General features: G+C 40.0%; 1 protein-coding gene and 1 pseudogene across 19 annotated transcripts in view; one reads left to right on the top strand and one right to left on the bottom strand.

Annotated features, from left to right (window-relative positions):
• FREM1 (FRAS1 related extracellular matrix 1) overlaps window positions 1–26,597 on the bottom strand; it is a 333,841-nt gene that overhangs the window by 279,462 nt on the left and 27,782 nt on the right. The window lies entirely within an intron of this gene.
• LOC135232315 (small ribosomal subunit protein uS2-like) lies at window positions 15,798–16,833 on the top strand (annotated as a pseudogene).

Genomic DNA, 26,597 nt, shown 5'->3' with positions numbered 1-26,597 from the left:
CTATACAACAGTACAAAACACTGTGCAGTCCTGTGCCATCTTCATAATCGTCGCTGTGTTTGAGTCCATTGTTACAGCCATCTTGTTGAGCATCTTCTGTTTTTCACTGACCCTCTACTTTACCAAGCATGATGTCCTTCTCCAGGGATTGGTCCCTCCTGATAACACATCCAAAGTACATGAGACGAAGTCTCGCCATCTTCGTTTCTAAGGAGCTAGTTGAATAATTTCTTTTATAAGGATCAGCACAAAACTGGTTCCTACGAGGGGGAGGCTAAAGATGTCCCAAATCTCTAACTTTTCCAAGCTGCTGTACCACTTCATCATCTCTATCATCAACTACTCCCTCTCACCTCAGAACTCTCCCTGCTATCTTTGATTTTCCTAATTCACTGCAACGTCTCACAGAAGTCAATGAACCATATAAATGAAATGGCTCATGTGGTTGTGGAGGCGGGCAAGTCCCAAATTCATGGGTCAGGTCCTCAGTCTCTGCCCAAAGGCACTAAGCTTTCTTGCTCCAGGGGCCAGGAAGCCCATTGCCCAGTCTCCTGTGGGTCTCTGCTGCCAGTTTCTGCTGCGGGTCTCTCCTTCTTCAGCGGAGGTGAGCTCTCCTCTCTGCTCTGGAATTGGCTCTCTTTTAAGGCAAAACTGACCAATTCCCTTGGTGAGCCACAATTATCTTATTTGCACAGCCCCGACCAGTCACCTGGGTGGGAGTCACAAGACCATGGCTAGAGAGGCCACACACAAAAGTAATTAATTGTACCACAGGAGCATTCTGGCTGTACTTCTTCCAAGACAAATTCGCTCATTCTTCTGGCAATCCATGGTATACTCAATATTCTTCACCAACACCGTAATTTGAAGGCATCAGTTCTTCCTTATTCATTGTCCAGTTTTCACATGCATATGAGGCAACTGAAAATATCATTTCTTGAGCCAAGCACACCTTAGTCCTCAAGGTGACATCTTTGCTTTTTAACTCTTTAGAGATTTCTTTTGAGGCAGATTTGCCCAATTTTACCATGATGATTGGTGGGTGATTAATGGAAAAGTAAGTGATAGGTTTAGGTATTCATTCATTCAACAAATATTCATCTAATGCTTACTGTGTAAAATGGGGACAAAACCTCACAAGGAAGTTGAGAGAATTAAATAAGACAAATACATATGAAGAACATGCCTCAGTAGCCACTGGTCTAAAGAAGATAAAAGAGAGAAGTAAAAGACCTAGACCAAACTCACAGCTTGGAACCAAGCCCACCCAAAACCAGCCTACTGGCCAACCAATTGACCGAGTGGATTCATAGGCACATGAGTAACAAATAAATACCTATCGTGATATGCTGCTAAGATTGTGTGGTTGTTACAAAGCAATAACCGACCGGTAAGTTCAGTCTTGAAAAAAGTAATGACAGTTTAGGATAGCTACACAGGGAACGTGAGATAGAGTTGACTTAGGACCTAGCAAAAGACTGCAAACCATTTTTAATGACTCAGCTAAGGTAGGATGTCATTTATTGGTAGTTTATATCAATATAACTTATATATGCCTTTCTCCAGCAATGTTCGGGAGGCAGGGTTTAGGTATAGGGAAGATGGCTGGTAGGTCCGATCAAGACTGTGTCTTGTAAAACAGATACTACACAAGACTACAGAGCAGTGAAGACAAGTCATTAGAGAAAGAGAGAGAAGTTGGCATGATGGCCTGTTGGGTTTAGGCTGGAGAGAGAAATAAGTGAAGCTAGAGGCAGCCTCATTAATTAGAAGAAAATACAAAGGTCAAGGGATTCAAGGGTACTTAATGAAGCTGAAGAATAAGTATGGTGGATGTAAAAGAATGAATGCATTGGTTATCTATAACATTCCAAACATAGCAAAAGATAGAAAGAATGTAGAAGTCACTAATATTGAACTTGACTATTTCAGGGGAAGTCTTTTTTTTTTTTTTTTTAATTTTGTTACTGTTGTTGCGAATATACACGGTAAGACAGCAAAACATTTCCACATGTACAATTCAGTGACATTGATTACATTCTTCGAGGCTTACAGCCATTCTCACTGTCCTTTTCTGAGTTGTTCCACCCCCATTAACATAAACTCACTGCCCCCTTAGGTTCCTATCTGATCTTTTGAGTTGCCATTGTCACTTTGGTCCCATACAAATAGTTCTTTAAAAAGCATGATGCTCAAGGCAGGCATTCTTTACTCGTTAAGCTAGGCTATTGTTTGGTTTTAAGAAGACTTCAAGGGAAAAAAAAGACTTCAGGCGATACTTTTGGTTTAAGGTTTAAGGATTATCTCAGGGCAATAGTTTCAGGGGTTCATCCAGACTCCATGGCTCCAGGAAGTCTGGAGTCTGAAATTCTGTTCTGCATTTTCCTCCTTTTGATCAGGATTCTTCTATAGAAAAAAAAACCATAGACTCTGATCAAAATGTTCAGTAATGGCAGCCAGGCACCATTCAGTTGGAAGAAATATTCTTGATGATGATCAAGGTTGAACAGGGTGGTCACAGAAGCAGACTGGTGAAATAGCTTAGAGATGAAAGACAATGAATTAGGTAAAATCAAAGCTGTGAATATCTGCTTTGTGAAACATGTGCCATCATTGAAGGAGAACCATTTTTACTATTTTATTGAAGACTGGCATGTGCTGTATAAAATGTCCTGGGAGGTTAGTACCTGATTTAGACTTCAATAACATTTAGCTTCATGATGTAAAAATATAAGTTATAGTGCTGATATTCCAGATGGTCAGACAAATGAAACCAGACATAAAGAAATCGTACTAAATCGAAGGAAGTCAGGGAGAGTGCAAAGTTGAATTATAACAGACTATAATTTTTTTTTTTTTATAATGTTAGTGGAAACCCTGGTGGCATAGTGGTTAAGTGCTACAGCTGCTAACCAAGAGGTTGGCAGTTCGGATCTGCCAGGTGCTCCTTGGAAATTCTATGGGGCAGTTCTACTCTGTCTTACAGGGTCACTGTGAGTTGGAATCGACTCGACGGCAGTGGGTTTGGTTTGGTTTTTGGTATAATGTTAGTGTCTTTAGTTCTACAGTTTTTCCATCATTTTCTGTTCCATTATTGCTTGATGTAGTCTGAGATATCCACCCCCTTGTCATGGCGGAAGGAGGCACAAACTTAGAGGCTGCCCCTGGGCAATGCTTTTTTAAGATCTACATGGAATCAAATTAATAACACAACTTGAAAGATTAGATAGGAACCTTAGGAGGCAGTGAATTTATGTTACTGGAGGAGGAACAACTCAGAAAAGGAGGGTGAGAATAGTTGTACAACTTGGAGAATGTAATCAATGTCATTGAATGGTACATGCAAAAACTGTTGAATTGGTGTATGTTTTGCTGTGTATATTCTCAACAACAACAAAATAAATAAAATTAAAAAAAAATAAAGATAAGTGAAGAAGTCACCCTGAGTCTACCCAAAAGGAAGGAATCTGTAGGGCAGAGACCCTGATTTAGACTTTTTCTCTCCAGACTGTCAGAAAATAAATGTCTGATCTTTAAAGCCACCCACTTGTGTTATGACAAGTGGTATTACAGCAGCACCAGGAAACTGAGACACAAGTCATCTCCAGCACGGTGGCTAATGGCAGAGAGCTTTAAACATGATGTACATGGGAAAATCCAAGTCATCCTTCACACCTATTTCACCCCATGTATCCTCTGTTATTCGACAGGAGACTATCTGGATATGGACAGCAAGTCCTTTATAAACTGTGGAAATCTGTCCACAGTATATTGATGTATTACCAAAACAAAAAAGTTTTAGCTGGATCTATCCAGTTTGTGTCATGCAGATATTTTCCTCTAGGAAGCTGGGTATTGTTTGTTTCTTATTTGTTTGTTTCATTATCTTTCTCATCATTGCATGGTATTCTAAATGTTGTAGCCCCTCTATTGATTTTAGCTTCCACATACAATCATCATGAATCAGAATCCTTCACCAGACCATATGATTCTAAGATAGCTTACTCCGGCCTTCCTTCTAGGGGAGGAATCCCTCCTGCATCTCTATTAATTGATTTCTCTGCCTCAGTTTAAACACTTCCAAAGATAGGTAACTCTCTAACCTATGCTATATTGGCATAGTGAAAGGACAGAATTGGGCAGAGAGAGGTAGAATTGTGATGCATTTGCAACAAAGACCTATATGGACCCTATGGGGCACTCTAGAACTGGGTGGTCTGTTTAAAGTCACCCTGAGTTGGCGAGAGGTGTAAAGGGTGGGATGGGAAGCCCGGGCCCTTACACTTCCACATTTACCAGGTAATGCATGCGGGCTGCTCCTTGGGCCGGGAGGATCTCTTCAGGGACTTAGCTGAGAGCTATCAGCCATCAATGCTCCCAGCAGCTGAGGGAAGGAATGTCACCATTCTGAGAGAAGGTGGTGGGGAGCCAGGCAGGCCACCTTTGCATCTACTCCAATTCATGTAGGAAAGCTCCCTTGTCAAATAACTCTCATAATTTTAAAGTAACATTTTCTCCCCTTCCCACTTCTTGAAGAACTAAGATAAGTCCACAGATCACTTAGAGCAGAAAGAAAGCAGCTATGATGCCCCAAACATATCTGAATGAGACTCAGGACTCCTCTAAGCATTGTAATGAAAATTGACCTTGACAAAATCAGGGAAGTTCATTTCTGAAAATAGTCTCTGGGGAATCCCAAAAGTAATGGGATGAAATTGATCAAGCAGTGCGCTGTTTTGCTTTATAGCTTTTCCATTTATCGTACAAATTATAATGAACACTTATTTCTTGATTTACATTTCAACCTTCACGCAATTTGCAGCTCCTGCCATGTTTACATGCACCATCTGGAAGAACTAATGAGCCAAGAAGCACCAGAAATTATACTTGCTTTGACTAAAACTAGAAGATTTTTACTGGCAATAAAGTGATTTTTCTTTTTTTTCTTTTCTGGAATTGCAAGGAGATTAAAACATGAGTTTCACTAAGTGTAGGGCAGAATTATGCAAAGCTAATTTTAATAGAATGAACCTGGAGGCATCTGGCGTTCCTAATTCGTTCAGAATAATTTAGTCATTACAGCCATTGTCTCATGATAGAAAGTATCTTCTGACATTGGAATTCTTAAAAATTATTATCTAAACTATACACAAATGTCACAGTGAGTCTCACCGACGATTAAGAGGGGACACAAAGAAATGCTGAATAGGTTACAGTTTAAAATCTTGGACTCTAGCCTTCCATGGGACTGAGCCCAGCTCAGCCACTTGCTATTTTTATGATTCTGGACAAGTTATTTAGCCCATTTAGGCATCAGGTACCTTGACCACATTTGTGGTCAAGTCAATTCCAACTCATGGCAATGCCATGTATATATAAGACAAGGATAATAATAAAACTTACAAAAAGGAGTTATTGTGAGAATTAAATGAGATAATGCAAGTAAAGTACATAGTGCACGGCACTAAAGAAGCACTCAAAAAACGTTGTTGTTGTTAGTTGCCTCTATGATCTCACGTATAAAAGAATGAAAACGCTGCCCAGTCCTGCACCATCTTCATGATCGTTGGTATACTCAAGTCCACTGTGTTTATATATGGGCTGCCTTTTAACCTAGGGGGCTCATCTTCGAGCACTATATCAGACAATATTCTATTGTGATCCACAGGGTTTTCATTAGCTAATTTTCGGGAGTAGATTATCTTAGTCTGGAAAAGAAGCTCCACTGAAATCTGTCTACCATGAAGTGACCCTGCTGGTATCTGAAATACCAGTGGCAATGCTTCCAGCAGCATAACAATATGCAAGCCACCACAGTATGACAAACTGACAGACAAGTGAGGATAAAAAAAGTAGCATTTATTATTTCCCATCTTTAGAAAGACAGACTCTTCTTTCAAAAGCAATTCTGTCAGCAGTTCAACTTGGGTCAAAGTTGCTCTGGATAGAGGGTAACTAGTAACATGGATGAATTAAATACATCCGTAGTTAAGTTCAAGTGCCCATTTTTGTCCCATGACAGGGTGTGAAAGTCTTCTATCGCTGGGAAATTTAAACGGGTATACAGATTCAGCCAACTACGTAAAAGACATTTCACACTCTAATTCTTCTTAAAAGTTGAATTTAAAGAAAGGAAACAAGTTACTGTTCTAATCATTTCTGTTGCCATAGCAAACATCCGCACTGACAAAGAAGAGAAAAGGAAAGCTAAATAAGTAGGACTACCCCAATAAGTACAAAAGGACAAATTTATAGTCCTTGAAAGAATCTCTTAAAAATAATGCATTAATTTAGCATGCTAGCATTAATGTAATACTTTTATAAAAGATTATTATTACTGTTGTTGTTAGTTGTCATCAAGTAAACTCCAATTCATGGTAACTTTATGTACAACAGAACAAAACGTTGCCTGGTCCTGCTCCATCTTGTTATTTATGATTATTGTTCTTGTCAACTCCTACTCATGGTGATTTTATGTATAACAGAACAAAACATTGTCTGGTCCTGCTCTATCTTGTTATTTATGATGGTTGTTGTTGTTGTTAGGTGCTGTCTTAGGCTGAGTTCTCTAAAGAAGAAAAACCAGTAAAGCATATAAACATATACAGAGATTTATATCAAAGAAATGGCTCACACGATTGTAGAGGCCAGAACATTCCAAGTCCATGGATTAGGATAGCAGCTTCTCCCAATTCACATAGCCACAAGGGCTGGTGAACCCAAGATTGGCAGGTCAGAAACCAGGGCTCTTGCTCACAGGCTGTGAATATGGGTGAATCTCAAGATTGGCAAGCAAGACCACAAGGCTTCTCCTGATTCAGGTAGCTGCAGGGCTGGGGAACCCAAGATTGGCAAGTCAGAGAGCAGGACTCTGCTCACAGGACATGAAGATCGACGAATCCCACGATCAGCAGATGAGATGACAGCTGAAGTCCCAAGAACCGAAGGTCAGACGAACAGGAGGCAGCCACAGGATCCAGAGTGAGAAAAAGCCAGAACGCCTGCTTATATCTGGATACAGGGCACACTCCCAAGAAACTCCATTTCAACTGATTGGCTACTCACAGCAGATCCTATCATGGGAGTGATCCCATATAAACACTGAGAATCATGCCCCTGCCAAGCTGACACAATCTTAACCATGACAGATGCCGTTGAGTCAGTTCTGACTCATAGCGACCCTATGAACAACAGAACAAAACACTCCCTGGTCCTGCACCATTCTCACAATCGTTGTTATGCTTAAGCCCATTGTTGCAGTCGCTGTGTCAATACACCTCACTGAGGGTGGGTCTTCCCTTTTTTCACTGACCCTCTACTTTATCAAGCATATTTATGATTATAAAACAGAAAACTGTATATTGTAGAAAATTTCAAAACCACCTCAAATTTGGGGGAAAATAAAAATCACCCTAATTCTACAATTCAGAGATTAAACAGCTAACACAGTAATGGGTTTCCTTCTACTTTTCTCCTATGTACAAATAGTTGGGTGTATATGTTTTTGTTTTTGTTTTTTGAGCATTGTGATCATATTGTATATTCAGTATTTCACCCTGCTTTTTTCATTTAACATTACATGTAAGCACTTTCCAATGTTATTATATAGTCCTTGAAAATGTGATTTTAACAATGCATAATATCCCTTATATAAATACCTCTAATTTTTTTTTAATGAATCATTAGTTGTTTTCATTTTTTTTCTTCTAAAGATTAAAGCTGCAATAAACAGCTTTGCACATCACTCTTTATATAAATCTCTGATTTTTTTTTTTTAGGATGGATTCCTAGCAGTAGTATTCATGCAGACTCTATTTTTAAACCAATTATTGCCCATCAATTGTTTTCCAAAAAAGACAATACCAATTTTACATTCTCATCAGCAGTATGTAAGTACCCATCTATCAAGCCTTTGCCAGCACCAAATTTCATAATTTTTGAAGTCAAAAGACTATTTGAGGCATCCAGACTGGCAAGGAAGAAGTAAAAGTATCTCTATTTGCAGATGACATAATTTTATACACAGAAAACCCTAAGGAATCCTCCAGAAAACTACTGAAACTAATAGAAGAGTTCAGCAGAGTATCCGGATACAAGATAAACATACAAAAATCAGTTGGATTCCTCTACACCAACAAAACGAACATCGAAGAGGAAATCACCAAATCAATGCCATTTACAGTAGCCCCCAGGAAGATAAAATACTTAGGAAAAAATCTTACCAGAGATGTAAAAGACTTATACAAAGAAAACTACAGTACACTTCTGCAAGAAACTAAAAGAGACTTACACAAGTGGAAAAACGTACCTTGCTTATGGATAGGAAGACTTAACATTATAAAAATGTCTGTTCTACCAAAAGCAATCTATACATTTAATGCAATTCCAATCCAAATCCCAACGACATTCTTTAATGAGATGGAGAAACAAATCACCAACTTCGTATGGAAGGGAAAGAGGCCCCGGATAAATAAGGCATTACTGAAAAAGAAGAACAAAGTGAGAGGCCTTACTTTACCTGATTTTAGAACCTATTATACCGTCACGGTAGTCAAAACAGCCTGGTACTGGTACAACAACAGATACATAGACCAATGGAACAGAATTGAGAATCCAGACGTAAATCCATCCACATATGAGCAGTTGATATTTGACAAAGGGCCCAAAACAGTTAAACGGGGAAAAGACAGTCTTTATAACAAATGCTGCTGGCATAACTGGATATCCAATTCCAAAAAAATGAAACAAGACCCATACCTCATTCCATGCTCAAAAACAAGCTCAAAATGGATCAAAGACCTAAATATAAAATCTAAAATGATAAAGATCATGGAAGAAAAAATAGGGACAATGTTAGGAGGCCTAATACATGGAATAAATAGTATACAAAACATTATTAAGAATGCGGAAGAAAAACTAGATAACTGGGAGCTCCTAAAAATCAAACACCTATGCTCATCCAGAGACTTCACCAAAAGAGTAAAAAGACTACCTACACACTGCGAAAAAGTTTTTAGCTATGACATTTCCAATCAGCATCTGATCTCTAAAATCCACATGATACTGCAAAAACTCAACTGCAAAAAGACAAATAACCCTATTAAAAAATGGGCAAAAGATATGAATAGACACTTCACTAAAGAAGACATTCAGGTAGCTAACAGATACATGAGGAAATGTTCACAATCATTAGCCATTAGAGAAATGCAGATCAAAACTACAGTGAGATTTCATCTCACTCCAACAAGGCTGGCATTAATCCAAAAAACACAAAATAAGAAATGTTGGAGAGGCTGTGGGGAGATTGGAACGCTTAATACACTGCAGGTGGGAATGTCAAATGGTACAACCACTTTGGAAATCGATTTGGTGCTTCTTTAAAAAGTTAGAAATAGAACTACCATACGATCCAGCAATCCCACTCCTTGGAATATATGCTAGAGAAATAAGAGCCTTTACACGAACAGATACATGCACACCCATGTTTATTGCAGCACTGTTTACAATAGCAAAAAGATGGAAGCAACCAAGGTGCCCATCAATGGATGAATGGATAAATAAATTATGGTATATTCACACAATGGAATACCATGCATTGATAAAGAACAGTGACGAATCTGTGAAACATTTCATAACATGGAGGAACCTGGAAGGCATTATGCTGAGTGAAATTAGTCAGTTGCAAAAGGACAGATATTGTATAAGACCACTATTATAAGAACTTGAGAAATAGTTTAAACTGAGAAGAAAACATTCTTTTGTGGTTACGAGAGGAGGGAGGGTAAGAGGGTGGGAGACAGGCATTCACTAATTAGTTGGCAGATAAGAACTACTTTAGGTGAAGGGAAAGACAACACACAATACAGGGGAGGTCAGCACAACTGGACTAAACCAAAAGCAAGGAAGTTTCCTGAATAAACTGAATGCTTCAAAGGCCAGTGTAGCAGGGGCAGAGGTTTGGGGACCATGATTTCAGGGGACATTTAAGTCAATTGGCATAATAAAATCTATTAAGAAAACATTCTGCATCCCACTTTGGAGAGTGGCATCTAGGGTCTTAAATTTTAGCAAGCAGCCATCTAAGATGCATCAATTGGTCTCAACCCACCTGGATCAAAGGAGAATGAAGAACACCAAGGGCACAAGGTAATTATGAACCCAAGAGACAGAAAGGGCCACATGAACCAGAGACTACATCAGCCTGAGACCAGAAGAACTAGATGGTGCCCGGCTACCACCGATGACTGCCCTGACAGGGAACACAACAGAGAACCCCTGAGAGAGCACGAGACCAGTGGGATGCAGACCCCAAATTCCCATAAAAAGACCAGACTTAATGGTCTGACTGAGACTGGAAGGACCCTGATGGTCATGGCCCCCAGACCTTCTGTTGGCCCAGGACAGGAACCATTCCCGAAGCCAATGGACATGGATTGGACTGGACAATGGGTTGGAGAGGGATGCTGGTGAGGAGTGAGCTTCTTGGATCAGGTGGACACTTGAGACTATGTTGGCATCTCCTGCCTGGAGGCAAGATGAGAGGCTAGAGGGGGTTAGAAGCTGATGAAATGGACACGAAAAGAGAGAGTGGAGGGAGAAAGCGGGCTGTCTCATTAAAGGGGGAGAGTAATTGGTAGTATGTAGCAAGGTGTATATAAGTTTTTATGTGAGCGACTGACTTGGTTTGTGAACTCTCACTTAAAGCACAATAAAAATTATTTTAAAAAGTATTTTTGATTCAAAATAAATGATATCGTGATAACAAGATTATTTAAGCTACTTCTAGACTAACGAGGCATTGGTGGTTGAGTGGTGGAATTCCTGCCTTCCATGCAGGAGACCCAGGTTTGATTCCTGGCCAATGCGCCTCATGTGCAGTCACCGCTCATTTGTCAGAGGAGGTGAGCATGTTGCTATGATGCTAAACAGGTTTCAGGAGAGCTTCCAAACTAAGATGGACTAGGAAAAAAGGTCTGGTGATCTACTTCCAAAAATCAGCCCATGAAAACACTATGGATCAAAACAGTTCAATCTGCAGCCGATCGTAGGAATGGCATAGGGCCAGGCAGCACCTCATTCTGTTGTATATGGGGTTACCATGAGTCGGGGGCCAACTTGACAGGAGCTTAACAACAACAACAATACTTGTAAAATAAAATTTGAAAGTTATTTTATGACAATTGTATCAAAGTTAATTATGACATCTAGTCTCTATTATGGAAACCCCGAGGGTGTAGTGGTTAAGAGCTATGGCTACTAACCAAAAGGTCGGCAGTTCAAATCAACCAGGCACTCCATGGAAACTGTATGGGGCAGTTCTACTCTGTCCTATAGGGTCGCTGAGTCGGAACCGACTCAACAGGAACGAGTAGTCTCTATTATGATCAGTCTCATGGTTAGTTTGGGTTATAAGCTTCTGGGAAGCAGCAAAGGGTCTTCAGCACTGTACCTCCCCTACCACCTAGCACAATGCCTTATACACCATTCGTGCTAAACAATTACTTGTGGAATGGAACCAATTGTGCTATCTAACCTTTAAAATGATTTCAGCCCATCTTGTGAAAGAGGGGAAACCCTGGTGGCATAGTGGTTAAATGCTACGACTGTTAACCAAGAGGTCGGCAGTTGGAATCCACCAGGCGCTCCTTGGAAACTCTATGGGGCCATTCTACTCTGTCCTATAGGGTCATTATGAGTTGGAATCGATTCGACAGCAGTGGGTTTTTGGTTTTCTGAAAGAGGGAGATTTAAATTAGAAAATCAGAGATGCCCACCTCCCAATCACCATACTCTTACCTGGATCAGGGAACACACAGCCAGATCACAGAATATCAGTTCTGCAGTGACAACCCTGGCACATCCTACACTAGGTCAACTGCTTTACAACTTTTTTTTGACCAGGACCCACAACAAAAAAAAAAAATTTACATTGTGACTTGGCACACATATACACATACACGCATACACATACCCATTGCCATCGAGTCAATTCGTACTCATAGCAACCCTATAGGACAAAGTAGAACTGTTGATAGGATTTCCAAGGAGCAGCTGGTGGATTCAAACTGCCAGTCTTTTGGTTAGCAGCCACGCTCTTAACCACTGCACCACCAGGGCTCCCAGACACATATAGAAATATATAATGAAATGATTTCATCTTTTTCTTATTCCCTGTGATGCATTGGGGTGTTTTCTGTTCTTGTTCAATTTTTAAAGAATATTCACAACAACTCCCCAAATCATTTCACCATCACTGCATTAGAGCAAGATCAGAACTGGCTGCCAGTTTCATACCTTCCAGGGGTTTGGAGGACCTTCCCCAACCCTCCACTGTCCCTTCTCACATGGAGCAAGTCCGAGGAGGCTGCCTTTACCCTGTGTGGTCTCACTGGCATGCCTTCCTTTCCTTAAACCGCAGATCTAGGCACAGTTGTCTAGGCTGTGTTAGCGTTGCAGTCTGGTTCATGAACCAAGGCAATCCAATGAGAATAAAACTTTAATTGTCAAATGTCAAACTTGTGCAATGAGTCTCGAAATGGTAACTTTATTATCAAATTAAATAATGAAATCTCTTAGGAAAGAGACATAGATTTCACGTCAACAAATGAATTCACTCGAGAAATCAGAGCACCTGAGAAGTGGAAGGCTATAAATTAATCAGATACCAAAATGTCAATTTCCATCAGAGGTTGCTAATGGCCACAATACTCTTCACAGGGTTTCAGAAGCTGCCTTCTTCTTTCTCAGAAGCTTTAGCAACCATTTTTTGACTTCAAGATTCATAAGCAATCAACCTCTGTTCTCCTTTCCAGAAACCAGAGCCCCAAATTAGGGCACTTCTGATGAACGCTATGAACGAGACAATTCCTGAAAGGATGAAATGAAGAAATGATGGAGACTCACTGAGGCAGAGGGTCTCAATCTCATTTACCAGCATCTCGAGTCTAGCTCTTCAAGCCACCAGGCAGAGCTCTAAATTGATGCAAAATGTGATCACTTGGTCATCGTGATACCGTGAATTATCTCCTGGAGATAAAGGTCTGAAATAAATACACAGCCATCAAAAATATTAATAATAATACTAACAAAAAGCAATGAACCAAGTAAACCCATGTATTTTCTTTTACTTTCACTTAGTTGCATAGTTATCATGTTCCAGGCACCATATTCAAAGTTTTATAAGCATTACCACATTTAAGTCTCATAATTCTATGAGATCAATTTTATTTTTCAGAAGAAGGAACTAAGACACAGATAATTTAAATATTAATGTATGGAAGAAAACCCTGGTTGGCATAGTGGTTAAGTGCTATGGCTGCTAACCAAAAGGTTGACAGTTTGAATCCACCAGGCACTCCTTGGAAACTCTATGGGGCAGTTTTACTCTGTCCTATAGTTTTGTTTTGTTTTTATAGTATCACTGTGAGTCAGAATTGACTCGACAGCAATAGTTTTTTTTTAATGTATGGAAGAGGATAGTTATCCCCTAATACTCATTATCCTCTTCTTATTTTAGTTGTAAACTTCTGAGTTTTAGCTGGGCACACAGCCACATGGCTAAGGACATTTCTCAGCCTTCTTTGTGTGGCCATGCAATTAAGTCCTGGGCAATGGGATGTGATTGAAACTGAAACGTGTGACTTCTGGGTTATTCCCTTTAAGGGAAGTGTGTGACTTCTGGGTTATTCCCTTATAGGGGCATCCAAACCACTTTTCTTCTTCCCTTTCCACTGGCATGGGAGCTGGAGCAATCATCTTGGACCACAAAACAGAAGCTGTTCATTAAGGATGGCAGAGCTAGACACCATGAAAGTTGTCATATGAAAACTTAGTTATATACTCTGGTTGTTATATAAGAGAGATACAAATTTCAGTTTAAGTCACTTTACTTTGGCCTTGGCTACAGCGAAGTCAGTATCATAATTAATTCATTATCCAGGTCACACCACTGATAAACAACAGAGCCTGCTATTTGAACCCTAGTTGGTGTGAAAGTGAATCTCGGTCTCTTACTGACAATCCAGTCCTGCATGCAAAAAAACAAAAGGAGAAAATCTACCAGGAGAAGGTCAACCTGACATCTGGAGAAGGTGCCAAACGTAAATTATTTTAGCTCTCCAATGCCTGAAGCCTGCGCTGCCTCACGTAAAAAGTTCAGGCTCCTGGTGTTGAATGAAAACACTAATAAACAACTGGAAGGACAGGAAGGGCAACTCCACAAACCTCTGCTAGGCCAGTACAGTTCTGACAGTTGCAGATAAGGGCTGGATGCAGGTTTGCTGTGGGAAAATACAAATGTAAACAACCCACGGTGATAGCACCGTGTCAGTGACGCTTTCCAGCTGAAGTAGGATGGTGCAGCATCAAGACTCTTTGGTTATGATCGCCTCTGACCTATCTGACCAAAAACATTTCTAAAGCCCAGCTCTCAGTAGCACCTTGGAGCCTGAAAAATGGAGAGATTTAATCCCAAATCTATGCTATTAAAGAATCAGGTCTGGTCTCACTAGATAGCCCTTTTCAAGGACAGAAGCAACACTCCCCACTCAGAATGTTGATGCCTGCCATTGAATCGACCTCCAACTCATAGCGACTCCATGCACAACAGAACAAATGCTGCCGGGTCCTGCACCATCTCCACAATCGGTTGTAGATGGGACTGCTGCGATCCAGGGGGTCGTTGGCTGATTTTCAGAAGTAGATTGCCAGGCCTTTCTTCCAGTCCATCTTAGTCTGTAAGCTCCACCGAAACCTGTTCAGCATCACAGCAATATGGAAGCCTCCACTGACAGATGGCTGGTGGTGCACTTGGGTACACCGACCAGGAATCAAACCCAGGCCTCCCGCATGGGAAGCAGAAGTTCTACCAGTGAGCCACTGATGTCCCCATCACCTCAGGATACAACCTCACTTTCCATCACAAACTGCTTTCGAGATATTCATTTCATTTAGCCCAAGTATACAAACAAGAAAAACTGAATAATGCCATTAAAACCTGGAAAATTCTCAAATCTGCTAGCTGGGACACTTCATATATTTTTAAAGCTATGTCTCTCCCCACGGCCTCAACCTACCTCCCCCCGTACCTTGTGACTACAAAGTACTGTGAGGAAGCACTTTAACATAAATATGTGGATTTGGAAGAAATTTTATGGATTCCTTTTCTTTCTGTGGAGCTGAAGGAATTACTAAAATTAATTCTGACCCAAACGACAGAATTAGCGGCCACTTCACACAGCCAAAAAACAAGATTCCCAAGCCAAATCAGCACAACAAGATTCCCAAGCCAAATCAGCCCTTGCTTTTTGTCCCTGTGGAAGAATGTAGGCTATGAATGGTTTCCAGCTTGCCTGGGGGAAGAAATAGAAATCTAACGCCCAGAGAAAGTCCCAATTCCCTGTAAACAAAGACAGGAAGAACTGCTTATTACAGCCACACAAGTCTTTTAATATCAGGCTCCAAATATGTCAAGTACACCAACAAATTTAGCTTCACCACCTGTTCCAGAAAAGAGACGCCCATTCTAAAATGCCCTCAAAAGTGCACAGATATTCTCGTAGTAGATTAGCTGGGAGACTTTTCAAGTGTGTTCCATATTAAAGTTTGTAAACTGGGCACTTGTGCACCACATGGCTGCTGCGTAAGACACGTGAAGTTTTTGTTCTGGTCCTCAACAAATCACGCTCCTTTGCTCCGTGTTTTTTTAGACGACATTTGACAAAACAGTAAGCAGTCATTAAAAAAAAATTAAAATTAAACTCACCTACCTACCCTTGGTGAGAATGTGGGTAAGGGCTCATGGGGAACTTAGAGTCTTACTGGAGGGCAGAGACACATAGTTGAAAAGTTTCATTATCGAAGAGGCATGCCAAGACAGAGTCCGGTTAATTGCCAGAAGAGTGGGCTAGACGGTAATTGATAAAACACGGATGTGTAAGTATGTCATTGCCAAGAGGTATAAAATGCCATGTTGTAGGCAGGTAATAGAAAAAAACATAATGCCTTAATTAAGCCATATAAAAGGTTAAAAAAAAAAAAAGTTACAGCAATTATCAAAATACAGTTCCATTGAACCTGTACTTGGAAAGCACTTTCTAGTCAATGGATTCTGATATATTGATTAGTTGATGTCTGTAACTTGTTTAGCAAATGCCAGGCACCTACTGAATATTCAGGAAATGCTTGTTACTGTTGAAGTCAGACTCTGCTCCAGGCAGGCTGTGCTGAAGTTTGCTGCTGCCCCTGGAGCCACCTCGATTGCTGGGCACTTCGCACCTGGAACCTTCACTAACCAGGTCCAAGTGGCCTTCCAGGAACCAGGTCTTCTGGTGGTTACTGAACCCAGGGCTGAAGGCCAGCCTCTCACAGATGCATCTTATGTGAACCTGCCCACCACTGCTCTGTGTCACAGATTCTCCTCTCCACTATGTGGACATTGCCATCCCATACAGCAACACGGGAGCTCACTCAATGAGTCTGACATGGTGGATGCTGGCCCGGGAGGTTCTGTGCTTGTGTGGCACCATCTCCCAGGAGCACCTGTGGATGGTCATGCCTGATCTCTACTTCTACAGAGATCCTGAAGTGATTGAAAAGGAAGAGCAGGCCACTGCTAAAAGGCTGTGATCAAGGAGGAATTCAGAGTGGTAGGGCTGCCCCAACTCCTGAATTGACTTCTACTCAGCCTGAGGACTGAGGGCTGCTGGTGCCCTCTGGGCCTAACCATCAATTCCCTACTAAGACTGCAGTGCTCAGCCTGCGACTGAGGACTGGTCTGCAGTCCCCACTGCTCAGGCCACTGAGTGGGCAGGAACAACCACTGAGTGCTCTTAACTGGCCTTCCCCAGGCTCACAGACAGAAAATGGAAGTAAGGCTGATGAAAAATAAACATCAGTTTCTAAAAAACAAAAACTTTGCTTCAGGGTATATTGTACAACCATGAACCTGCTGAACATCTATTCTTACTTTAAGATCCAACTAAAAAGTACTCTCTGAACCAGAAATTCAACTTTCATTGGCCACTGCTCCCATCCCCAGGCAGTGTTAGTAGTCCCCTTTTCTACACTCCCAAAGCATGTCTTCCTTTATAACACAGATCACCTTGCATGGTCATCATTAATTTACATGTCTGTCTTCCCCTACAAATCCAGGAATCACTTAAAAGTAAGGCATGTGAGCTATTCATCTACACATCAAATATCTAAGTGCTGGTAGGAAAGAAAGTAGGCCCCAATTTCAGCAATCAGTGGATACAGATGAGGTCTTACCAACATTAATGCCTTCATAGTGAGAGCAACAAATCTAAACATATCGTTCAGATAGGAATCCAAACCCTTGCAAAGCTCCCCCAAATTATTTCTGGGATTCTCCAGAGAGCATTTCTGGGGTTCTCATGAGCATGTTACTGCTCAGGAGTCAGTTCTGAAAGTCACTTCTCTTTCTCCTTCCCTGATGACACCTCTGCCTCAGCTGTCATCACATTGTGTATAGCCCCTCTACCCAGGTTCAGGTTCCTGGGGATCTGCCCAGGCACAGGCTCCCAATTCTGGCTGCTCGAGGACAGTTGGGCCATCTCTTGTGAAGTGAGAAGGGGTCTCTCTCCATCATGTTACACTAGGTAGTAGGTTGGTGCTGGGGGTGAGAGGAAGCCAAAGGGTCAGATAAGCGAAACAAAATATGAGTCTTTCAGGTAACACCCACAGTAGCCATTTCTCCCCATTCTCCCCAAGTGTGCCCACAGGTGTTCAGAGTACAGGAGCAGGGATGGGTACAAGTGCTGGCTCCAAAATCCTCAAGACCTCCACCTGAGTCCGAATTGGGATGCCAGCCCCCTTGTTTCCCATAGAAAACACTCTCAGGGACCCTAATTCCAGGTTGTTTTAACCATTAGGTGGTCTATACACAGTGCCCAAGCCTTCCAGCTGTTCTGTCAATTATCTGTGGAGATGTCTAGATCTAAAGCAAACTAAAAAAGTTTTTAAAGTATTTACTCCACAATCACAATAGGAAAAAAAAAAAAAAAACCCACAAAATTGGAATGAATGAACATTTAGTTAAATGTTCACTAAATAATGTATCAGCTCAAGTAGTATTTCCATAATAAGGGCATTTACTGAAGAACATGGGTACATTTTCATTTGTAAGAATGATATGGGGAGTCTTTGAAGGTTCAGGCAGTCCTGCCTGTCATCCCTCCCAGCAACCTGGTTCCTCTGACCATTTCCAGCCTCCTCAGTCTACCAGGCTTGTCTGAAAAGACTGACATTCAGTGGTAGGTACACTTCAATCTTTGTTTAAAAACCTTTTATTATGTTTGCATATACACGAAATATTATAAATCCACATGTACCCATTATCCAGCTGCAGCATCTATCAACCCATGGCCAATCCACAATGCCTTCCACTCCCCCAGAAAATCACAGATCTCATGTTATTTCATGCATAAATATTTGAGTATATATATCTTTAAAATCTTTTTATCACTATACTGACAATACCATTATCAATCACACTTAAAAATAATTAACATTAATTCTTAATACCATTAAATATCTAATCAGAATATAATCTAATTTCTACTCCCTTCCTCAGCCCTCAAATAAATTAGTCAATGGAAATAGTTTAGTTTTGTTGTTGTTGCTGTTGTTAGAAGAGAGTTGGCTGACTTTAGTAATGCAAACAGTTAACGTGCTCAGCTGCTAATCAAAAAGATAAAGGTTCAAGTCTACCAGAGGTGCCTCAAAACAAAGGCCTAGAAGTCCATTTCTGAAAAATCAGCCATTGAAAACCCTATGGAGCACAGTTCTACTCTGACACACACAGGGACGCAATGACTCTGAGTTGAGTGGATGGCAGACAGTTTGTACACCTGACTTTAACCAATGTCTAAATCAGGATCTATTTATAGCCTAGGAAACTCCTGAAGATTGAAAGAAAGTAACAAATAAAAAGGAGGAAGAGGTAGCTGGGAGAGGGTAATATCTCTACCCAGGCCCAAAACCCAGGCAAAGGCTCTTAATCCTGGCTGCTCAGAGACAGGTGGACCATTTCTTATGAAGTGAGAAGGGTTCTCTCGCCACCATATTACTCTGCGTAGTGGGCTGGGGCTGGGAGTGAGACAAGGCCAAAGAGTCAGATAAGTGAAACTAGAGATGGGAGATGAGAGAGAAGATAGATATCCTACGCATTACCAAATCAAAAACAAACCCATTGCTGTCAAGTCAATTTTGACTCTTAGTAACCCTACAAGACTGTGTAGAACTGTCCCACAGGGTTTCTAAGGAGTGGCTCGTGGATTCAAACTGCTGACCTTTTGGTTAGCAGCCAAGCTTTTAACCACTACACAACCAGGGGTCCATCCTAGGTATTAGTGAGTTGAATTGGACTGTCACTGGCCATTTTGAATAGGACAATCATATGGTCTACAATGATGGGAATGACAAATTGAAGAGGAACGGTATCACATTCATTGTCAAAAAGAACACTTCAAAATCTATCCTGAAGTACAATGCCATCAGTGATAGGATAACATTCATATGCCTACAAGGAAGACCAATTAATATAACTATCGTTCAAATTTAAGTACCAACCACTAAGGCCAAAGATGAAGAAATTGAAGTTTTTTATCAACTTATGTAGTCTGAAATTGATCAAACATGAAATCAAGATGCATTGATAATTACCGGTGATTGGAATGTAAAAGTTGGAAACAAAGAAGAAAGATAGGTAGTTGGAAAATATGGCCTCAGTGATAGAAATGACACTGGAGATCACATGATGGAATTTTGCAAGACCAGCAAAGTACTCTTGGAAATTTTTTTCAACAACACAAACAGTGACTATACACATGGACGTCCCAGATGGAATAAACAGGAATAAAATCGATGACATCTGTGGAAAGAGACAATGGAGAAGCTCAATATCATCAGTCGGAAAAAGGCCAAGGGTCCACTGTGGAAAAGACCATCAACTGCTCGTGTGCAAGTTCAACTTGAAGCTGAAAAAAATAAAAACAACTCCAGGACAGCCAAAGTAGGACCTTGAGTATATCCCACCTGAATTTAGAGACCATTTCAAGAATAGAGTTTGACTCACTGAACACTAATGACCAAAGACCAGACAAGTTGTGGGATGAAATCAAGGACATCAACATGAAGAAAGCAAAAGGTCATTAAAAAGACAAAGAAAAAAAAGACCAAAATGGACATCAGAAAACACTGAAACTTGCTTTTGAACGTACAGTAGCTAAAGCAAAAGGAAGAAATGATGAAGTAAAATAGCTGAATAGATTTCAAAGGGCAGCTCGAGAAGACAAAGTAAAATATTATAATGAAATATGCAAAGTCCTGGAGTTAGAAAACCAAGAGTGAAAAACAATGCTCAGCATTTCTCAAGCTGAAAGAACTGATGAAAAACTCCAAGCCTCGAGTTGCAATTTTAAAGGATTCTATGGGAAAATTACTGAACTATACAGGAAGCACCAAAGGAAGATGGAAAGAATACACTACAGAGTCACTATACCAAAAAGAATTGGGCAACATTCAAACATTTCAGGAGTTAGCACATGATTAAGAACCGATGATACTGAAGGAAGAGGTCCAAGTTTCCCTGAAGGCATTGGCAAAAAACAAGACTCCAGGAATTGATGGAATACCAAGTGAGATGCTTCAGCAAACAGATGGGACGCTGGAGATGCTCACTTGTCTACACCAAGACATTTGGAAGACACCTACCTGGCCAACCGACTAACAGAAATCCATACTGTGCCCATTTCATCGAAAGATGATCTAACAGAATACAGAAATTTTTGAACAAAATCATTAATATACCACACAAGTAAAATTTTGCTGAAGATAATTCACAAACAGTTGCAGCAGTCATTCACCAGAGAACTGCCAGAAATTCAAGCCAGATTCAGGGACAAGGACACTGAACAAGGAATGTCATTTGCTGATGTCAGATGGATCTTCGCTGAAGAAAGAATACCAGAAAGATATTTATCTGTGTTTTATTGACTATGCAAAAGAATTCTACTGTGTGGATCATAACAAATTATAGATAACATTGAGAAGAATGGGAATTCTAGAGTACTTAATTGTCCTCATGAGGAACCTCCATATAGACCAAGTAATCATCCTTCGAATAGAACAAGAGGATACGGAATATTTTAAAGTCAGGAAAGGTGTACGTCAGGGTTGTATCCTTTCACCATACTTATTCAATCTGTATGCTGAGCAAATAATCCAAGAAACTGGACTATATGAAGAAGAACATGGCATCAAGTTTGAAGGAAGACTCATTAACAACCTGCAATATGCAGATGACACAACCTTGCTTGCTGAAAGTGAAGAGGACTTGAAACATTTACTGATGAAGATCAAAGACCACAACCTTCAGTATAGATGACACCTCAACATACAAAAACAAAAGCCCACACAACTGGACCAATAAGCAACACCATGATAAATGGAGAAAAAATTGACATTGTCAAGGATTTTATTTTACTTGGATCCACAATCAACACGCATGGAAGCAGCAGTCAAGAAATCAAACAATATATTGCACTGGGCAAATCTGCTGCAAAAGACCTTTTTAAAGTGTTCAAAAGCAAAGATGTCACTTTGAGGGCCAAGATCTGCCTGACCCAAACCGTGATATTTTCAATCACCTCATATTCATAGGAAAGCTGGGCAATGAATAAGAAAGATTGAAGAAAAACTGATGTCTTTGAATTATAGTGCTGGCAAAGAATATTGAATATACCATGGACTGCCAGACAAACAAAGAAATCTGTCTTGGAAGAAGTACAGCCAGAATGCTCCTTAGAAGTGAGAATGGTGAGACTTCATCTCACGTACCTTGGACATGTCCTCAGGAGGGACCAGTCGCTGGAGAAGGATATCATGTTTGGTAAAGGAGAGTGTCAGCAAAAAAGAGGAAGACCCTCAATGTGATGGATTGACCCAGTGGCTGCAACAATGGGCTCAAACATAGCAATAATTGTGAGGATCGTACAGGACCGGGGAATGTTTCGTTCTGTTGTACATAAGGTTGCTATCAGTCAGAACCAACTTGACAGTACCTAACAATAACAAGTATCTCTAATATTAGACCAGGGATGGGTTTTTTAGCAGAAAGAACTGAGAATTTGGAGGATGAGAGGGGGTCTGGACAGGCAAAAAAGAAGAGATGGGGGACACCAAATACAAACATGCCTGTATCCTGAGGGTCTGCTGTCTTTCACTTATAAGACTTTTCTGAGCCATGGTCAATCCTGGTATGAGCAGCAGAGGCTTCTTCACTCAGATGAAATCACTGATGATGGTCTTGGACACACCAGCACTTCACTGGGACTTCATTCACCTGATAAGCTTTACAAGCCTGTACCTCATGAAGAAAAAATAAGCTTTTCAATTAATTTCATTTGAAAGTGGGCTGGCAATTCAACAGACACATGCAGGCAAAAAAGTTACATTTTCATTTACTTTGAAAATTTAGATCTAATGTGAGAACTGTCATTTCAACTACTTTTTGTTTTTACTAAACAAACAAGCAAACAAAAAATCCATTGGCGTCGAGTCAATTCTGACTCATAGCGACCCTATAGGACAGAGTAGAACTGCCCCATAGGGTTTCCAAGGAGTGCTTGGTGGATTTGAACTGCCAGCCCTTCGGTTAGCAGCCTGATCTCTTAACCACTGTGCTACCAGGGTTCTGTTGTTGTTATTAGGTGCTGTCAAGTCAATTTTGACTCATAACAACCCTGTGTGACAGAGTAGAGCTACCCCATAACGTTTTCTAGGCTGTAATCTTTATGGGAGCAAATCACCAGTTCCCCCACAGAGATGCTGCGTGGGCTCAAACCCAGCAATCTTTCACTTAGCAGCCAGGCACTTAACCGTTGTGCCACCAGGGCTCCTTACGCTCACCAAATGGGATTTCATAACTATATGAATATATATGCAGAGATTTAGTGGGAAATGTTGTAACAATTATAAATGTTATAACAGTCCATATCCATGGGTTCCACATCCACAGATTCAACCAACCAGAGATCAAAAATATTTGGAAAAAAAAAGAAAGTTCCAGAAAACAAAAGTTGAATTTGCCATGTGCCGAGCTCCACACCAAATCCACATGAATGAAGTGAGGTGTAGGCATACCCTGCTGTAGCCTCCACCACTCCACAGATCCTCAGTCTCTCCCCAGCACTCATTGTTTGAGCATTGTTTGTCTCGGTCTCCTTCATTCCCTAGTTGTATTGAGTGTACCTTTTGTTTCTGTGAAAAAATGGCTCCCAAAAAGCAATGAAGTGGTCAAAGTAATCCCCCAAAGGCTAAGGGGGAGCATAAAGTGCTATCTCTAGAAGAGAAAATAAAAATCTTCCATCTTTTGGAAAGTGGCATGTTGCTTGCTGAAATGGGCCATAACCTCAGTACAAAAAAATTGAGCATTCACACAATAAAGCAGAAAGAAGCTGAAATTCATGCAAGTTTAATGCTGTCCCTACAAGGGCAAAAATGACTCATGATAAAGTACTTGCAAAGACTGAGAAACCAGTAAGTGTTAAGTGTAAGGATTAACAACTATTTACATAGCATTACATTGTTTTAGGTATTATAAGTAACCTAGAGATTATTCAAAGTATACTCAAAGTATACAGAAGGATATGTGTAGGTTATAAGCAAATACTATACCGTTCTATATAAGGGACTTGAGCATCCATGGATTTTGGTATCTGCAGGGGGTCCCGAAATCAATCCCCCACAGATACCCAGGGATGACTATATAGTACAACAGCATCTTTTCATCATCATTGATCTGTTTTATTTTTTTTTTTTATATTTTGTACGTTTGTTTATTTTACTTATTTTAAACAAAGGACCACTGCCATTTTGACCAAGTCATTTATTGAAAACCACAGCAGACTATATTAACATATGGGCTGACCCACATGGTCCCACTGCCAATTAATACAAAGTACATCTTGGTGTTTTCTATTGAGCAAATGCTGAGTTTTTCTTCTTGTTCTTCATGGCAATATCCACTAATACGCTCTTAGCACTGTATTCAATGTACTCCAAAAAGAAAGAAGAGAAACAAGAAGCATTTCACAACATATCATTAGTCCAATTAAAGGTGATGAAGTAGGAAAAAAGTATATTATTTCAACACTTTTACCATACCTCCCTAGGAATGGAATAGTGTCTGGAAAACACTTTGATGAGCACTCGGAGTGTAAGTTGAGACAGTAAGGATCTGGCTGTCAGAGAAGAGCTTAAATTGCTCTGAACGAAACAAGGAAGGAATTTCTTTGTTGTTCTAAGAATATGTGGGGGAGAGAAGGAGATAAAGAAGAAAAAACGATGGCAGAGCAAGCAGAATGACTTGTGAATAAGCCCTTTCCCCCTTCTCCACGGGAAAGAGCCAAGAAATGACCCCTCGGTGGTGGACAGACCCAAAAGGATCTAGGAGAATTTAATACAGACTTTGTCAGACTGAATTAAAAAGCAAGGCCAAATGATGCACTGACTACAAGACATTAATAGGTAGGTTAGAAGTAAAGTGATGGAAGATGTATATATTGTGCAAATAATTACTATAAGAAAGCTTGAGTGCCTGTATTAACATTAGATAAAGCACACTTCAGAAAGGTAATGATACTCAGAGATAAAGAGGGAAATTTTATAATAATAAAAAAGGTCAATTCATCAAGAAGTCAATGTTAAACATGGTTGTAATAACAGAGCTTCAAATATGTGATACAAAATTGACAGTCATGAAGAAAGCCAGACAGATCTCCAATTACAATTGCAAGTTACAACAATCCTTGCTAAACAATTGATGGAACAACTACATTCTAAATCAGTTATAAGTCTATTCAACAAATGGTGCTGAAAGAGTTAGACATCCACAGACACACACACACACACACCCCAAAATGAAATGAACTTAGACACAGACTTTACACCTTTCATAAAAAATTAACTCAGATCACAGACCTAAATGTAAAATGCAAAACCATAAAACTTATAGAAGAAAATATATGAGAAAACCTAGTTGACCTGGCATTCTCAGTTACACCAAAAGCACACTCATGAAAACCATGTCGATAAATTGGACCTTACTAAAATTTAAAACTTCTGCTCTATGAAAGACACTGTTAAGAGTCCACAGACAGGGACAAATTCTTTATAAAATATTTGCAAAACACATATTTGATAAAGGATTTGTATCCAAAATATACTAAAAATCTTTTGAAACTCAACAATAAGAAAGCAAACAACCCAATTAAAATACAGGCAAAAGATATGAGCAGACACTTCACCAAAGAAAATATACAGATTGCAGATATGCATATGAAAGGTACTCAAGATAATTGGTCACTAGAGAATTGCAAATTAAAACAACAGTGAAATACCACTACACACCTTTAGAATAGCTAAACTCCAAAAATCTGACAGTATCAAATGCTGATAAAGATGTGGTGCAACAAGGACTCTCATTTATTACTCGAGGGAATTCAAAATGGTATAGCCACTTTGGAGAGTTTGGCCGTTTCTTACAAAGCTAAATGTACTCCTGTCACACGATCTAGCAATTGCACTCCTAATAATTTACTCAACTGACTTAAAATTTACGTCCACAAAAAAAGGCACATGAATGTTTATAGTGGCTTTATTTATAAGCTACAAAAACTGGAAGCAGCCAAGATGTCCTTCAGTAGGTGAATGGATAAACTGTAGTATATCCATACGATGAAATATTATTTAGCATTTTTTTTTTTTAATGAGCTATCAAGCCATGGTAAGACATGGATGTACTTTAAATGCATAATGCTAAGTGAAAGAAGCCAGACTGAAAAGGCTACATACTGTATGATCCCACGTATTATATTCTTAAAAAGGTAAAACTATAGGGACAGAAAAATGATCAGTTTTGTCAGGGGTTTGCAGGGGGTGTGGGGGTAGGGTACATAGCTGAAGCACAGGGGATTTTTATAACAGTGAAACCATTAGTGTAACATGGTAATGGTAGATACATGAGAGTGTGCATATATGTCAAAACCCATAAAGCTTTACAGCATAAAGAGTGAACTTAATGTATGCAATTTTTTTTTAATTGTTTAGGAGGTTGGAGAATCCCAGAAAGGAAGGCAGACTGTGACAAGAGAAGCTAACTGTACTATAAATGTATAAAGTTACCTTACTGAAGGTGATTTGGGGTGGGGGAGGGAAGAAGGTTCTAACCTAAGTAACTTTGTAAATGAGAGTCATCTGTAAGTCTAAAAGCAAAAGGACCTGCACATGAACGTTGTACTCTAGTTGATACACTTGTTTCCCACTGGTATATTGGTTAATAATTTTAATACCATGATACATGCATATTGGAATCCAACAATTAAGTAAATGGATGGCAGATGATGGGAGCCAGGTTTCTTACTGTTCAAGTGGGAATTTACAAATAAGCAAGGGGAGGTAGCTAGAATGAACCATGTGGTAATAGAGTTGGAGACATCAATATTAACTCATATTTAGCTTAAAAAAGGTATAGATGGTTGCAATATTGAAATATAGATACATGTATATACATAGAT

This window comes from Loxodonta africana, chromosome 9, assembly GCF_030014295.1.
Source record: "Loxodonta africana isolate mLoxAfr1 chromosome 9, mLoxAfr1.hap2, whole genome shotgun sequence".
Classification (NCBI taxonomy): Eukaryota; Metazoa; Chordata; class Mammalia; order Proboscidea; family Elephantidae; genus Loxodonta; species Loxodonta africana.
The sequence above is the reverse complement of the archived record's forward strand: the minus strand, read 5'-3'. Positions and strand labels throughout refer to the sequence as shown.